This window comes from Silurus meridionalis, chromosome 18 (assembly GCF_014805685.1).
Source record: "Silurus meridionalis isolate SWU-2019-XX chromosome 18, ASM1480568v1, whole genome shotgun sequence".
Taxonomy (NCBI): domain Eukaryota; kingdom Metazoa; phylum Chordata; class Actinopteri; order Siluriformes; family Siluridae; genus Silurus; species Silurus meridionalis.
The window spans coordinates 17908027-17925884 of NC_060901.1; the positions used below are offsets into that span (position 1 = coordinate 17908027).

The window sequence follows — 17858 nt, forward strand, 5'->3', positions numbered from 1 at the left end:
AGAATGTATGCCTTTTTATATATGTATGGCCATGCATCTTCTCTTTCTCTTTTCCCCATGTTTCTTTGTTTTCTTCCTTTCCAAACGCCTGAATCCGTGACAAGCCAGGTGGGCACTGTTGTTCACCAGATTTAATTTTACAGTCACCTGTCTCACTGGAACGAAGAACAATAAAGTAGATGCCCTCTCACGCCATCATGATCCCATTGAAACGACACTCACACCAGACCGTATCCTACACCCTCAGCTTTTATCACCCAAATCCATTAGGATATCATGGAGGAGATCCAACAGGCTCAAGCCAATGAACCTGCACCTTAGAACTGGCCACCAAACAAGCAGTATGTCCTAGTTGAACAACGACAATGAGTGAATGTACACATCACTGAGCCAGGGACACCCATGGATTAACTGTAATATCCACCTAGTCCAGAACGAACTTTGTGGCCATCCCTTCAAAGGGACGTAATAGAACATGTGCCCAATTTAGGACTCCACGGCAGTTACCATATGGCCTCCTGGAGCCACTCCCAATCCCACAGCGGCCTTGGTCCCACCTCGCTGTTGATTTTGTAACGGTCCTCCCCAGTTCACAGGGGTACACAACCGTACTGGTCACAGTAGACCAGTTTTAAAAGGCTTGTATTTATCATATATCGTATTTATTAAAAAAAAAGTTGTGAAATAAAAACTTGGCCGTTTGCATAGCTGGGCATAGTCCCTGGAGTGGCAAGAACTTTGCCACTCCAGGGAGTGGTTAGTAATTCCATTTTGAGGAGCAGCTGGAAAAGTTCAAAGGTATATTTAAGGCAAAAACTGTTATATTAATGCCAAGAAATACAACTTCCTCTACCTACATCAGTCTCTTGTGAATGTTCTGGAAGAACAGTGCAATAAATTTTGTTTGTGCTGTACACAAGGGTTTGAGGTCAATAGATGAAGATAGATCAGAGGTTCATTTCCTGATATTTACATTACTCAGTTGCTTGGAACGTTTCTCGAATCATCCTTAATTTTTGCAAACCAGTAAGTGCATTTATCAAAACAATGTGTGCAATGAAAAGTCCCTTCATCATTGTTCACAAACAAGATCATCAAAATGTTTAGTCATGTTGTCAGTATGGTGCACAGTTTTATATTTCCTGATATACAGCTTGGACTACAGTTTGGATCACAGTGATTGAAAATGCACAAGGCTGTATGGTATTTATGAATTTCAGCAGCACAAATATATTTTTGTTGCATATTTGATTTATAGTGATTGCAAGAGACCAGACAGGAATCACACTTTTACCTTACCTCACAAATGTCTGTTCATTTCTTCATTTTCAGAAATTGTAATTCTGTCAATATACAGGTGCATCTCAATAAATTAGAATATCATTAAAAAGTTGATTTATTTTAGTAATTCAATACAAAAAGTGAAACTGGTATATTATATAAATTTATCACACAGACTGATATGTGTGTTTATTTCTTTTCATTTTGATGATTACGGCTTACAGCTAATAAAAACTCAAAAATCAGTATCAGAATATTGTAAAAAGGTTCAATATTGGAGACTCGTGGTGTCACACTCTAACCAGCTCATTCAATCCAAACACCTGCAAAAGTTTCCTGAGCATCTCAGTCTGGTTCAGACACAATCATGGGGAAGACTGCTGACTTGACAGTTGTCCAGAAGACGATCATTGACACCCTGCACATGGAGAGTGAGACACAAAAGGTCATCGCTAAAGAAGCTGCTGTTCACAGACTGCTGTATCCAAGCACATTGATGGAAAGTTGAATAGAACGGAAACATGTAGTAGAAAAAGGTGAAATGAAGCCCATTCAAGAACTTGGGACGATTTACAAAGAGTGGACTGCAGCTGGAGTCAGTGCTTCAAGAGCCACCACACACAGACGTCTCCATGGGCTACAACTGATGCATTCCTCATGTCGAGCCGCTCCTGAACCAGAGACGTCAGAGGTGTCTTACCTGGGCAAAGGACAAAAATTGACTGTTGCTCAGTGGGCCAAAGTCGTCATTTTAGATGAAAGGAAAGTAGATTTTACATTTAATTTGGAAATGAAGGTCCCAGAGTCTGGAAGAAGAGAGGAGAGGCACAGAATCCAATTTGGTTGAGGTTCAGTGTAAAGTTTGCACAGTCAGTGGTGGTTTGTGAGGGGTGGTTGTGAGCGTCGGTCAGCTTTAGTTTTATCCACATCATTGGCTCTAGTCCAGTGGTTCGTAACCTGGGTTCGATCGAACCCCAGTGGTTCGGTGAGTCAGTCTCAGGGGTTCGGCGGAGGTCAAGACACACACCCGACTCATATGATTCGTGATGACACGCCCCGCCCGGCCATCATTGGCTGCAGGTGATCACGCAACATCGCTTGGCCTATCTGTGCTGCAGGGAATTTGGTGAACTCAGTAGTCGACTTGTGACTGTCGTGATGGATGTCATGTGATTTCTTTCTTAATATTTTAATCCCTTCATACTAACTATGTCGAGCAAAAAAAGAAAGTGGTCGGACGAATATGTACAATATGGATTCACATGTATAACAGAACATGATGGAGTCAGGGTCCTAACTGCATGATTTGCAATGCCAAGTTGAGCAATTCTAGTCTAGCACCGGCAAAACTAAGAGAACACTTCCTTAAGCTGCATGGAGATGGAAAATACAAGTTCACAACGCTCGCTGAATTCAAGGTGAAGAGAGCCAGATTCGATGAAAAGGCTACTCTGCCTGTTCTCGGCTTTGTACCCATCAACAAACCGATCCTCACAGCATCGTACAAAGTTGCTTACCTGATCGCAAAGCAGGGTAAACCACACACCATTGGTGAAACACTCATAAAACCAGCTGAAGATGACGAATTTCATGCTGGGAAAAGTGGCTGAAGTTAAGTTATCCCATGCGCTATGTGAAAGACGACGTGATAAAGGAAGATTTTTTCTTTCGTTAGCCTCTTACAACAACAACTAAGGCAGCCGATGTGAAGAAACTTGTGGATAACTTCTTCAAAGACAACAATCTTTCGTGGGATATGGTTTCTGCAGTTTGTTCGGACGGAGCTCCAGTCATGCTGGGAAGAAAGTCTGGTTTTGGTTCGCTAGTAAAAGCTGATGCACCACACATCATTGTTACGCATTGTATTCTGTGCGACATAGTGCTCTAAGGCACCGCATCTTTAGTGAGCTGTGTAAAGAAATGGGCTCTGAATTCGAGGTACTTCTGTACCATTCTAACATTCGGTGGTTATCCCGGGGAAAGGTGTTGAATTGTGTTTTTGCCGTGCGTGTGGAATTAGCCCTGTTTTTGCAAAAGCACCAACATTGTCATGCAGATTGCTTAAAAAATTCTGAGTTCATTCTCATTTTAGCATACATGGCTGATATCTTCACAGCTCTCAATCTCATCTCAATCAACAGATGCAGGGCAGTGGAGTCAACATCATCGAAGCGGAAGAAAACCTGAAAGCTTTTCAAAAAAAGCTACCGTTATGGAAACGACGAACAGAGAACGATAACTTCGTAAACTTTCCCCTGCTGGACGACTGTGTAAGTAAGATCAAAGATGTATTTGGAATCGGAGACATTTCTGTACCCGCGAAACTGAAGCAAGCAATTGCCACGCACTTAGATGAGCTTGCAAAGTCTCTCGACGGATACTTCCCTACAAGAGAGTCATATCCACCATGGGTGAGGCAGCTGTTCATGTTTAGTGTTGAGACAACAGATGTCAATGATGAATACCTCGATGAAATCATCGAAATTCAGTAGAGCCAGGTTCAACAGCAACTCTTCAGAACAACAACGCTCTCAACGTTTTGGTGTCAACAAATGGTAACGTATCCTGTTATTGCTAAGAAAGCTCTGGAGATTTCCATACCGTTTGTTACAACATATCTTTGCGAGCAATCCTTTTCGAGGATGCTGGACATAAAAACGAAGAAAAGGAACAGACTTTGTTGCGAAAATGACATGAGAGTCGCATTTGCCAAGGTGAAGCCGCGCATTTCTGATCTGGTCTCTGAAAGGCAACAGCAGAAGTCACACTGATTTGCAGTATATACAGTGGAACCCGGTTATCTCGCCCTCGGTTACCTCGACAACCCTATTAAGTCAACGTTTTTGAAGTGGAACTGCCAAATTCTCGCTTTGTCTAAGCATTTTTTTATCGGTTATGTCAGTTATGTCGCCGAACCCTAATATCTCGTGCACAAGGGGGGAAAAATTTGCCATTTAACGTCGGTTATCTCGGTGCAGCCGCAGAAGAACTCGCGAAAGTGGCGGAAAAATCAAGCCTTACAGATGCTACAGGTGTTGTATTGTATACTGGTGAATCTCTGCTGTTAGTTAGTGCACATATGCCTTTTGTTGTTAAATGTTATGCGATGAACAGGAGCCGAAAGCCGCGCTGGGTAGAAGTGCCGGTGGGAAGGCACGTACCGGGATACGCATCAGCGATAACAACGACCGCCGTGAACCAACATATACCACCAATAACGGACAGTGAGAGTGTGGAAGTTTAGATAGGAGCTGGTGATGATGATAAACAAGCACCATATGTGCGCGATTGAAGCCGGGAGCTTCAGAGAAAGCGGCCAAGAAAGCACCTGCACACCGAAGGGGGCGCCGAAGGGGGCGTGGCAGGTGGATTCCTGACAGTTAACAAACATGTACTGTATGTATTTTTATAGCATGCCTTCATCAAACAAATCGCAGCAACGCTGTTTTGTAAAAAACCTTCCAAAAACACATGCATGCACATTCTCATTTATTAACGCACATCATGTACATAAAGAAATTTCAAGCACGTTAATATATTGCCGCCATTTTGATTTTCATTTATCTCGATCATCGGTTATCTCTATGCTTTTTTGGCAACCCCCTAGGACATCGACATAACCCGGTTCCACTGTATTCATTATTATGTTTTTGTTTTTGTGTGAAAATCATGTTTTAATGGTTTTGTTCTTTGAACACAGTGATGTTGATGCACGGTTCATTTTGTGCACCAGTAAAATATATATCTATATTTTGAATTAAAAAAAAAAATTTTTATAAAAAAAAAAAAAAATTTTATTTTTTATTAAATATTTTATTTTTCCAATTAAGAAGGGTTCGGTGGATGCGCATATAAAACTGGTGGGGGTCAGTACCTCCAACAAGGTTAAGAACCACTGCTCTAGTCAGAAGGTGTTTTTCAGCTAATTCTAATGTTAAATTAGCAGTGGAGCTCATCAGGGGAGAAAAGAGAAGCTTAGCAAATAAGCACACTAGAAAAAACTGAACACGTTTGTTATTCTTGCTCTTGTTTTTGCAGTTTGCCAGACATGATTGAAAAAGCTACATAAATCCGTTAGTAATGATTGCTTGCTTTATATCCCTGTTTATATCACTACTTCCACCTGCTGCTTCCACCTGCTGGTAAAGGAGAGTTATGTTCTCTCACGCAAGCACAGAATGTACACGCACCGTTTGGTGTGTCAGATGCCCGTGCCTAATAATCGGCCTAATGTGCAGCACAATCGGCTGATGCCAATTTATTCAAAAATGCCAGAATCCCCCGATCAATGGGTCGTTCTGGGAGATTCTTTACGGAAGGAGCAAAATTAGAAAAGCAAAAATGTGAAAATGATTTTGATTATTCACTGTACATTTGTTTGTGTTTTATAGGAGTATATTTTCCAACAGTGTCTTGGTACATACTTTACTAATAATCAAAGATGGAGACTCCAGACACAAAGAATGTGTCCCCATCCTCAGAACAACGGTGATCCACCATGTTTTTACATTTTGAAACAGATTTAGCATTAGAAAACTTATACATTAAAAAGTCCTAACATAAGTAAAGATTAGTTTAAAACTGTGAATTGTTTATATTATTTACTAAAGGACTGTCTATAATGTTGTACAGTAAACTGCAGGGAGAGAGATCAGATTTAGCAGTGCCCAGCTGTGTTTCCATAAAGAGTGAAAAGTCTCTGGATCTTCCTCTAGTTTTTAAAAATGGAGACTCCAAACTTCTGCGCAGGTAACATCTGTTGATATCAAGGCTAAAAAAAAAAATCCAAGAATAAAGGTAATAAAGAATAAATAAATAATAGTCTATAGTCTATTCACTTTATTTCATAATGATTCTTTTGGGGACGTGGCTACAAGGAGTGTCTGTTCCCTTTCAGGAACTCGAGCTGCATCAAAACGCCCCATGTTGTCCACGCTCTGAACCACGTGTAAAATCCAATAGGCAAGTCGGCAATAGGCAAGTCACGACGTCATCGGCGGGGCGACGTTGCATGAACCAGAAAGCTACAAAATGGCTGAGCAATGGTAGCGACATTAGCCTTTGTTGTACAGGTAAGCGCTTTTTGTGTGAATGTGTGCAGCCATGGTATCTTAGGTATGTACCTAAGATCCCTATGGCTCCCCCACGACCTGTCATGTTGCAGGCATTCTGCCCTCCTCCCTTCTTCCAGACCAGGAGAAGTAGAATTGACTGTGTCCAGTGCGAGCATTGGATATTTACCTGTACAGTACGAGTCCTTGGAGGAAGTCGGAGCAGCTGTTTGACTGCTATAACCCTCATAGGAAAGGTTTTCTGGCCGATAAGCAGACTCTTAGCAGATAGATAGTGGATGCGATTTCCTCTGGTTATGAGTCCTCTGGTCTTCCCACTCCTTTCGGAGTCAAGGCTCATTCAACCTGGAGTATGGCAGCCTTTACAGGACATATGTAACACTGCAGGTTGGTCCACCTCTTTGACCTTTGTCAGGTTTTACAACCCCGACATCAGGGCCATTCCCGGGTCCTCTGTCCTGCATGCTGTGGATGCCCAGACACACTAGGCAGGGACTGGTCAGTATGGTGTGATGGAATACTTGTTCCCAAAGCGTTTAGATGCAGCTCGAGTTCCTGAAAGAGAACGTCTCTAGGTTACGCCTGTAACCCTAGTTCCCTGAGGGAACGAGACACTGCATCTCGGGCCATACTCCCTGCATTCCTGCAAGCGCTTTCCTTCTCTTTTTTCAGAAGCTAATGTTGCTACCATCGCTCAGCCATTTTGTAGCTCCCTGGTTTATGCGACGTCACCCGCCGATGACGTCAGGACTTGCCTATTGGCAGGATTTTACACGTGATTCAAAGCATGGACAACACGGGGTGTTCCCAAAGCGTTTTGACGCATCGTCTCATTCCCTCAGGGAACTAGGGTTACATACGTAACCTAGAGACGTTCACGCTGTAGTTTCTAGTCAATCATATTTTACTCGTTACATCACGTGTTGCCAGGGTTTGAAAAAAAAAACTCTACTCTATGAGGCGTTCAAAATGAACAGTGTGTAAATACAGTAAGAAAGCTAAGGTTTTATTACAAATAATAAATTAACTTTAAATAAATGTGAAATTAATAATCATACACTGAAACGTTTGCTTTAAAATGTGTATAATATAAAGGGTATGATATAAATCACCAAAGGCTTGTTTATAATGTTGTACAGTGAACTCCAGGGAGAGAGATCAGAATCACCAACTCCCTCCTGTATCTCCATGAAGAGTGAAAAATCTTTGGATCTTCCTCTGGTGTTTAAAAATGATTTTTTGCTTCTGCATAGGTAAGATCTCACTGTTAATATCACTGCTAAATTAATATTTAAAGAGAAATTCTAGCATTAAACTTAAGTTTAACATTTTTGTTATAGTACAGTATAGTACCCAATATGCAATATAGTTTCACTTCCTGTGTTTAAGTTTTATTTTTCATAATGCCATGATGAACACAAGCTCACCAACAGCATTGTAGAGAAATTCAGCCCCAGTCACCTCTGTGCTTTATAATACTTGTATTCTTCTCTGCTTTATCCACATCTGTCAGGCCGCCATTGTAAATAAGAACCTGTTCTTAATGACTTGCCTGTAAAAAAAATAAAGGTTAAACAAACAAATCTTAAATTGTGTAATCATCTGGTGAATCTCAATTATTCCTTGATGCTGTTTTTCTCTCTAGTCTTTCTAAATTGTGCTCAGATATGCCAGTATATTACATGTTTTAATTCACAGTTTCATCAGTTTTTTTTTTTTACATTAAACATTAAAAGGTGTATTTTTATTTGTCTGATCTGATTTTTAGAGTAAACAGATGTGCACAATAAATGGTATAATACCTTTTGCTTAAAACTCGTTTTTAGTACTGTAATTTCCGGACTATTAAGCGCACCCAAATATAAGCCGTAAACACTGAATTTGACAAAGATTTTTATTTTGAACATAAATAATGAACTAATGAACTTTACACAGGCTTTAATGAAAGACAGTGTCTGTTACACGGTGTAATGGGTGAAATATGTTGTGGCTTCTTTAAGAGCGGCATTTTGGGAATAGCCTGCTGCCGCATTTTTCCGCTATTACTGTATGTGTGCAAGGCCGAGGAATATGTCCTTATTATTTTCTGATGCTCATTTCTAAGTTTCTTTGAGTAATCCGTAACGCTGCTGCCAAGAAAAATAAAAAAGCACAAGTTTTGGAAACCTGTCTGTGCTTGTATGATTTCTGTTGCAACTGGAGTTAGCGAGCTCTCCCTTCACCCAGACTCAACACGTTACAACGGCACGTAGCCTACCAAGATAGTCATTGTTTACTGTGTTCCTCCTTCCTTTCACAACTATTTCTCTCGAGAATTAATCTTTTGGCATCGTCCTGTGTTCGGTGAAGCTTTTCTCCCGATGCTGTGCAGCTCAGAACACAGGTGAAGTGCGGTTTTTCATGCCCGGTTGTTTTCAGTGTGACGAATGATTCGCATTTCCTGTAGACAGTCCGAGTGAGCGGCAGGTCAAATGTCAGAAGAACCTCATCCATATTTATGATGTGGCGCTTCATATTTATTCAGTAGGAGCGCATCTGATTTAATATAAAGAGTTTCATTTGTTCACCTGAACCCGTTCACAATTTTATTGGTCTAATGTTTTGGTGCTCAGTTTTTTGGCTTGAAGTTTGTGAAACTGGGAAAAACCGAGGAAAAATCCATAAATAAGCTGCTTCGTTGTTTAAGCCGCGGGGTTCAACGCGTGGGAAAAAAGTAGCGGCTTATAGTCCGGAAAATACGGTACACATAATCTATAGTGTATTTGTATAGTCAATTACCAAAAGCTTAATATAGGTGCCCTTTGCAGAGTAACTGTGTTGTAAGTGTACCAACTTGTCCAGCAGCGTTTGTCGTATTTTGAACAGAATATTTTGTGCCATCTTTCAGGGTAAGCTCAAAACCAAAAACATGACTGTAATGTGCTGGCATTAAAATCTATAATGATTAAATTATGTAAAACATACATTAGTAAAATCCAGAAAAGAAATAATGTGATCTTAGTCTAATAAATGGACAGCCTGTCTTATGACATCATCTTACTTCATCATGGTCTGATTACGTCCCATCTCGACTACTGCAATTCACTCTTCTATGGTCTATCAGCTCACTCAATCTCACATTTGCAGTACATACAAAACTCGGCTGCCAGAATGTTAACCTCCAATAAAAAATCTGCCCACATTACCCCTATATTATTTGATCTTCACTGGCTGCCAGTCTCATCTCACATAAAATATAAAATCATACTGCTCACTTATAAGGCATTAAATGCTCCCCCCCCATCTTTCCGATCTTCTCTCATCCTATGTTCCTTTAAGATCATTCCGGTCTTCTATGTGTTCCTAGATACCGTCTATCCTCTGTGGGTGGCAAATCCTTTTCTGTCATTGCTCCAACACTATGGAACTCCTTACCCATTGCACTCAGAACCATCACCACTTTGTCTGAATTAAAATCAAGGCTTAAGACCCACCTTTTCAACCTCCACTATCAGTAAATGCATATGTATTAGGAGTCCTTAATTTTTCTGAAATGTGGTGTATGTACCGTGCACTATGTAGAGTTCTATCTCTTGTACTGTATGTTTTTGTGTTTGTGGTCTTCTGTTCTTACCTCATGCAGCTGCATGTGATCCTTCGTTCTGGGCAAATGTCCGACGAATTATGTATATGTATGTTCACTATATTTCAATTGTCTTGAAATATTGTTTCTTGTAAAGCATCCTTGAGCTTGGGAAAGGCACTATATAAATTAAACATATTATTATTATTATTATTATTATTATTATTATTATGATTATTATGATTATTATGATTATTATTATTATTATCATTTCACAGGCATGACCCAGAAGCTGCTGCTGTAAATGTATTCCAGACAAAGATCAAAATAAATCTATTAAGGATGTTTAAATGTTTGAATGAAGTGATGATAAACCAGGGAAACCGAAAAGTCCTGAATGAGATCTACACAGAGCTCTACATCACAGAGGGAGACTGTGGAGACATCAATAAAGAACATGAGGTGAGACAGATTGAAGCAGCATCCAGGAGAACAAGAAAAGAGGACACACCAATTAAATGCAATGACATATTTAAATCTGAATCTGAAAAAGACAAACCCATCAGAACCGTGCTGACAAAGGGAATCTCTGGCATCGGAAAAACGGTCTCTGTGCAGAAGTTCATTCTGGACTGGGCTGAAGGGAAAGAAAATCAGGACATTCACCTCATATTTCCACTTCCTTTTAGAGAGCTGAATCTGATGAAGGACCAAGAGTCTGATGGAGCTCCTTCATGTCTGTTTTTTTAAGGAAATAAAAAAAATAAAAATGTCCAATTTGGAAAAGGTTCTGTTTATTTTTGATGGATTGGACGAGTGTCGTTTTCCTCTAAATTTCAAGAACACAGTGAGAGTGTGTGATGTAACTGAATCAGCATCAGTACCTGAGCTGCTAATAAACCTGATTAAAGGGAATCTGCTTCCCACTGCTCTCATCTGGATCACCTCCCAACCAGCAGCAGCTGATCAAATCCCCTCTGAATGTGTTCATCGAGTCACAGAGGTACGAGGATTCAATAACCTACAGAAGGAGGAGTATTTCAGGAAGAGAATCAGTGATCAGGTCCTGGCTAATAGCATCATCACACACCTGAAGGCATTAAGAAGCCTTTACATCATGTGCCACATCCCAGTCTTCTGCTGGATTTCAGCCACTGTTCTAGAGGGAATGTTGGGTGAAGCAGAGAGTGGAGAAATCCCCAAGACTCTGACTCAAATGTACACACACTTCCTCATCATTCAGACAAACATCATAAGAAAAAAGTTCCCAAAGAAGCAGGAGAGTGATGAAGAAATGCTTCTTAAATTGGGAAAACTGGCTTTTCAGCAGCTGAAGAAAGGAAACATGATCTTCTATGAGGAAGACCTGAGAGAATGTGGCATTGATGCAGAAGCAGCAGTGTACTCAGGTGTGTGTACAAGCATCTTCAGAGAAGAGTCTGGGCTTCAGCAGAGTAAAGTGTACTGCTTTGTTCATCTGAGCATTCAAGAACATCTCGCAGCTCTGTATGTGCACCTGATATTCATAAAGAAAAAACTAAACGTGTTTCAGTACTATGTCCCTGAATTATAATATCGGATGTACACAAAAGTGCTGTAGATCAATCTTTAGAAAGTCAGACTGGACATCTGGATCTTTTCCTTCGCTTTCTTTTGGGGCTCTCACTGCAATCCAATCAGAATCTCTTAGATGATTTAGTAAAACAGATAAGAAAAAGCTCCCAGCACACACAGAAAACGCATGCTCTAGTAATACAGAGAGGAAGTAGCTCCCAGAGCCTTGAGGAAACAGTTCAGTACATAAAAATGATGATCAGTGAAGATCTTCCTGCAGACAAATCCATCAATTTGTTCCACTGTCTGAATGAACTGGGTGATTATTCTGTATTCTGTCCAACACTACCTGAAATCTGGGAAACAAAGTGAACTCTCTTCCACACAGTGGTCTGCTCTGGTGTTTGTGTTACTGACTTTAGCAGAGGAGCTGGAGGAATTTGACCAGAGTAAATATTTCAGTGCAGATACGATAACAGAAAATGTTCTTCTAAAGGCAATGCCTGTGATTGCAGCATCCAAAAAAGCAATGTAAGTAAAACTGAATATAATTGTTCTACAGTTACAGTGCTAGAAATGTAAAACGCTTTTCAAAATATATACTTTGAGATGTTGACATTCAGATTATACAGGGTGGGGTCAAATAGATAAATTAGGGATTTAAATATTGCACAAAGAAATGAATGACATTAAGGGGAAAAAAAACACTGCATTCCTGTCAACCAATCAGACATAACATTATAACATTATGAGCAGTGAACTGAATAACACTATCTTTTCATAATGACGCAACAATTGAAGCTCATGTGGGATGTTCCCGGGCTGCAGTGGTCAGTATCCTTCAAAAGTGGTCCAAGGAAGGAACACTGGTAAACCGGCGACAGGGTCATGGTTGGCCGAGATTTATTGATGTACGTGGGAAGTGACAACAGACATCCAACAGACGAGTTACTGTAGCTTAAATTTTCTGAAGAAGTTAACGCTGGTTCTGATATTAAGGTGTCGGAATACACAGTGCATAGCTGTTTGTTCGGTATTGGGCTACATAGTCACAGACGAGTCCGGGTGCCCATGCTGACTCCTGTCCACTGCCGAAAGCTTCACCAATGTGCACATGAGCATCAGAACTGGACCACGGAGCAATGGATGAAGGTGGCCTAGTCTCCCATTTTTTTTTACACTAGGTGCGCGAGGTGCCTGTGCGTCGCTTACCTGGGGAACACATGGCACCAGGATGCACTATGGGAAGCAGACAAACGTTCAAGTTAGAAAGTAAATGCCTCAATGTAGTTAAAAGTCATGGGCATAGACTAAGTAAAACTGGACAGTTTTAGAGAGTGGGTAAACCTGTGCACATAATTGCCTCAGATAGCCTCTGTTCTTAGCTAACAGTACTGGAAGTACTAGTGTGGTCTAATTTTGTAGCCTTTCCACATTAAGGTTAATCAACTATTATATATTACAGTACCTTACATTTAATTTTATTTTCTTTAGTATCAGATGTGATACATTTGGTGTGACAAGTTTGTCAGCTCTTGTCTCAGTGCTCAACTCAGAAACTTCCAACCTCAAATAACTGCATTTGTTTGTGAATACACTGGATCTGTCTGAGAATCAAATAGCACACTCACAAATAAAGAGTCTTTCTGCCCTACTGGAGAATCCCCACTGTAATGTTGAGATATTGAGGTAAGATCATAAATCTTTCAGTACACTTTTTAAAAATATTTAAACTTGTGATTGGTCAATAAAATCCAGTATGACATATCATTTACATCAACAAAAATAAAAATCTGTTTATTGTCATTGTTTCTTGCTACAGGCTGCGTAAGTGTGGCGTGTCCGAAGAAGGGTCTGCTGTTCTCAGCTCAGCTCTAAAATCAAACCCCTCACACCTGAGAGAATTGGATCTGTCCCAAAATAATTTAGAAGACTTTGGAGTGAAGTATCCTTCTACTGTACTGGAGAATCCTCACTGTAAACTACAGACACTGAGGTAAGATCATCTCTCTGAGAGTCACACACGCTGCTCGTCAGCAAAACATTTTCTGAATGTAAGAATGAGGCAGACATTCAAGGTCCTTAGAAGGAAGATTGTGTTTATGCAGCAGTATAAGCATAAATAAAAGGCAGAAACGAGAGTGTAACTCAGCAACTTTTATCTGCAACAGAGCAGTCCAACTAGCCTCAAAACCAACAACAAGGCATGAGCAATCAACCGTCGATCGCATGATCCATTACATCCTGTAACATCCCCCTTTACAAATAGGAACAAATGGAATCCCCTTTTTTACACTAAATAAGAACAAATACTATATGACTTTGGGCTTTGCTTTAAGTAAACTGCCACAATAACATTTATAACATTAAATATCCAGCCTTTTAGGTGGCTTGGACAATCGGCCAGCCCTAGTATACGTGTGTCCATCTGATGGTGAGAGTTTGACAAGGTCAGGTGAAGCCTGTGGCGAAGGCTTCACAAGAGATGAATCAGCAAGGGCTCCTGTAATGCTACTCTCCGGCATAAGAGGCATCTCGGGTTCACTTGTGTCCGATGCTTGTGTGGCGGTTGACTCTGCCACTCTCAAGTGCACTCTGTTTCGTCTATATAAGGATCCATCCACATTAACAAGATAAGATCGTGGTGCTACTTTCTGAAGGCAGGTGCCGACCTTCCAGAGTGCAGGGTTTTTCTGTGGAAGGGGCTTCATCGTATCTTCTCACCAATGTTCAGCTCTGGCAGATCACAAGCTGACCTGTCATAACAGGATTTTGCCTGCTGCTTTCAGTGTTGAAGCCTCTCAACAACCCCCGTGACCACAGATGGCTCCAGAAGCTTGTTTGTTACTGGAAGAGACGTTTTCAGTCTCCGACATCAACCTTTGTGCAGGGCTACTGTCCATATTTTCAGTTGGGGTGTTTCTCCAATGAAGTATTGCTTTCCAAGGGTCAGTTCTGTCGTGCATGGCTTTGCGCAGAAGGTTTTTTGCAATCTTGACGGCTGACTCAGCCTTTCCATTTGATTTAGGATGTCTTGGTGAAGAAGTGACATGCTCAAATTCCCAGTTGGAGGCGAAGCGCTTAAACAGAGCACCGAACTGAGGGCCATTATCTGTGATAACTCTATCTGGCTGACCATGTCGAGCAAACTGAGCCTTGCAGCGCTTGATGACTGTCTCTGCAGATAGGTCAGGAAGCAGTTCAATCTCCCAAAAGTCTGAGAAATGGTCCACAATTATAAGATAGTCCTTTTGTCTGTGACTGAATAAGTCCATGCTGACAATCTGCCATGGCCTGCTGGGGATGTCGTGAGATAGCATGGTTTCCTTCTGTTGGTTGTGTGCAAATTCATTGCAAGTTGAACAGTTACTCACAAAGTCTTTGATTTCTGCTTGCATACTAGGCCAATACAGTGTGTCATGGGCCTGACGATAACATCGTCGCCTCCTATATGGCTTGAATGTATGCGTTTGAGCATCTCTGGACGTAGTGATTTGGGAATGATGACTTTCTGACCTCGGTACAAAATACCATCTTGCGCACTTATCTCATCTCTATAAGGCCAGTATTCTCGGATGATGTGTGTTGTCCTTTCTTTCTCATCAGGCCAGCCTGCCAGGACAATGGTTTTGAGGGCCTGTAACGCTTCATCCCTTTCAGTATGCTCCCTGATTGTCCTCAACCGCTGGTCCGTCACATTCAAGTATTCTGCTTGGTTGATGAGTTGTACCTTTTCCTGCTCTTTTTGCAAATGACATATGGCATGCCTCTGGTAAATGGCTCCCTTGCCTGTACAGTCAGCAGCTGCTCTGCTCAACATGTCACTGATGAACATTTTAGGCCCTGGCTTGTAGACAACTTTGAGACTGTAGTTTTGAAGTGTCATGAGCATGCTTTGAAGCCGCTTGGGTGCGCTGAGAAGTGGTTTGCTGAATATAGTGATCAGGGTTTGTGGTCTGTCTCTGCTGTGACCAACTCTCGTCCGTACAGGTAATGGTGAAACCTTTGACAAGCGAAGACAATGCTGAGACACTCTTTTTCGATTTGTGCGTAATTTTTTTCAGTGGGAGTCAGTGCTCTTGAAGCAAAGGCGACAGGCTGTCCTTCTTGCATAAGGCAGCACCCAAGACCGCTTTGGCTGGAATCACTTTGTACTGTGACAGGCTTGGCAACATCGTAATAGCGTAGCACAGGCATCGATGTGGCCATGGCTTTCAGCTTGCAGACTGAATCTTCATGTTTGGGTAGCCAGTGCCATGGGGTGTCTTTGTCGAGCAAACGCCGCAGTGGCTCGCAAACAGTAGACAAGTGGGGCATGAATTTGGCTAAATAATTAGCAAAGCCAATGAGACGCTGTACACCTTTAGCATCTGTAGGGTAGGGCATGTCCATGATGGCCCTCACCTTTTCTGGGTCAGGCTTCAAGCCCATGGATGAAAGAATATGACCATGGAACTTCACCTTGTTTACTTTAAATTGCAACTTTTTTAAGCTAAGCCGTAGCTTGACCTCCCTGCAACGCTCCAACAGGGCCTGCAGCTTGTGATCATGATCATTTTCAGCTTGCTGGTCCGTGTCACCGCAACCAACAACAAGAATATCATCTGCGATGGGCTCAATGCCCTTTAGACCTGCTAAGAGTTCATGCTGTTTCCGTTGATAGACCTCAGGTGCCACTGAGACACCAAATGGTAGTTTTAGCCACCTTTTCCTGCCCCATGGGGTCCAGAATGTGGTCATGAAGCTGCTCTCTTGGTCGAGCTTGCACTGTAAGAATGCATGTTTGGCATCAACCAACGTGAAGATCCTTGCTTTAGGCAATTTGTATAAAACATCCTCCAGGGTTGGCATGATATAATGAGAGCGTTTTAGAGCTTTGTTTAGAAACTTTGGGTCTAAGCAAATTCTCAGCTTGTCTGGTTGTTTTACTATCACCATGTTGCTGATCCAATCTGTTGGCTCTGTAACATCTGCAATATGATATGCGTCCAGTTGGGCTTTTACTGTTGCTTTCATAGCAATTGGAACATTTCTTGGGGCACACTGTATCGGTGTAACACTGGGATCCAGCTCAAAATGGACCTCACCAGGCAGTGATTCCACAGGCAAGTTGAACACATCACTGTATTTATCAATTAACTGTTCCTTAGTCAGAGGCTTAGACCGTTCATATCCAATTTTGAGCACGTCATCTGGTATTGTGATCTGCATCAGGCCTAGCTGTTCACAAGTTGAGCCTGAGAGAAGTGGATTTTGACTTGATACTACTATCTCAAAAGACAGCTGATATTTCTCTCCTTTGACCACACATTCTGTATCAAAAACGCCCATGGAGTCCAGCGACTCGCCTGAGTACAGCCGTAGTTTGGCGCTACTAGGGCGGAGTGGTGTGTGGAGCCACCTTTACTTTGTCCTTGTAGCTCATCACATTGCATGTTGCTCCTGAATCTAACTGACAACGCAGTGACTTGCCATGTAATTGCAGAGAAACAAACCATTTCTTTCCTGTTATGTGCACCGTGCTAATGGACTCAACTACGTAAATATCATCATCACTGTCCCCAACCGGCTCCTTAGAATGTTCAATGCAGTGAAGCTTCCCCTCCGTAGATCTGCTTTTACTCTTAAGGCATACTTTAGCAAAGTGATTGTCAGTTCCACAAAGTCTACATGTTTTGCCATATGCTGGACAGTAATCCCGGCCTCTTGAATGCACATTACCACAGTATCGGCATGTCTTGCTTGTGTCCAAGAGTCTTGGCGAATTACTCTGCATCCGCTGATTAGGCCTGAATGGTTTTCTAGCAACAGTGTGAACAGTTTCGGCTACAGTAGGCATGCATGCTGCATCCATCGCTCTCATATGCATAGCGGTCTGTTCAGCTGTGCGACACATCTCAATGGCTGTGAGCAGCGTTAAATTTTTTTCACTTAACAACCTGTGTCTGGTTCCTTCATTTATAATGCCCAGTACAATTTTGTCACGAATCATTTCATCCTTTAATCCACCATAATCACAAGTCGTTGCTTTTTCTCTCAATCTGGTCACAAAATTTTCTATGGATTCCCCTTCCTCCTGTTTACAACAGCCGAACACATACCTCTCATAAATGACATTTCTGGCAGGTTTGAAGTATGCTTCCAATGCATCTAGGATGGTTTTAATGTCTCTTTGTTGTTCATCTGTGAGATTCAGATTGTGCCGGTAAACATGTCTGCATTCAGATCCCATCACGCTTCTCAATGTAGCAGCTTGTACTTCCCTGGTCTTTTCAGCCAGGCCAGTGACCAGCGCATAATCCTTTATCCATTATCAGCGTCCATAATCGCTAAACTTCTTAGATCGGAATTAACAAACACAGCGTCAACTTAAGAAAACGCGCTAGGCA

At 41.6% G+C, this 17858-nt stretch overlaps 1 pseudogene; it reads left to right on the forward strand.

Moving 5' to 3' along the window:
* The first annotated feature begins 3431 nt into the window (after positions 1 to 3431).
* LOC124401647 lies at positions 3432 to 13095 on the forward strand (annotated as a pseudogene).
* Positions 13096 to 17858: the final 4763 nt, after the last annotated feature.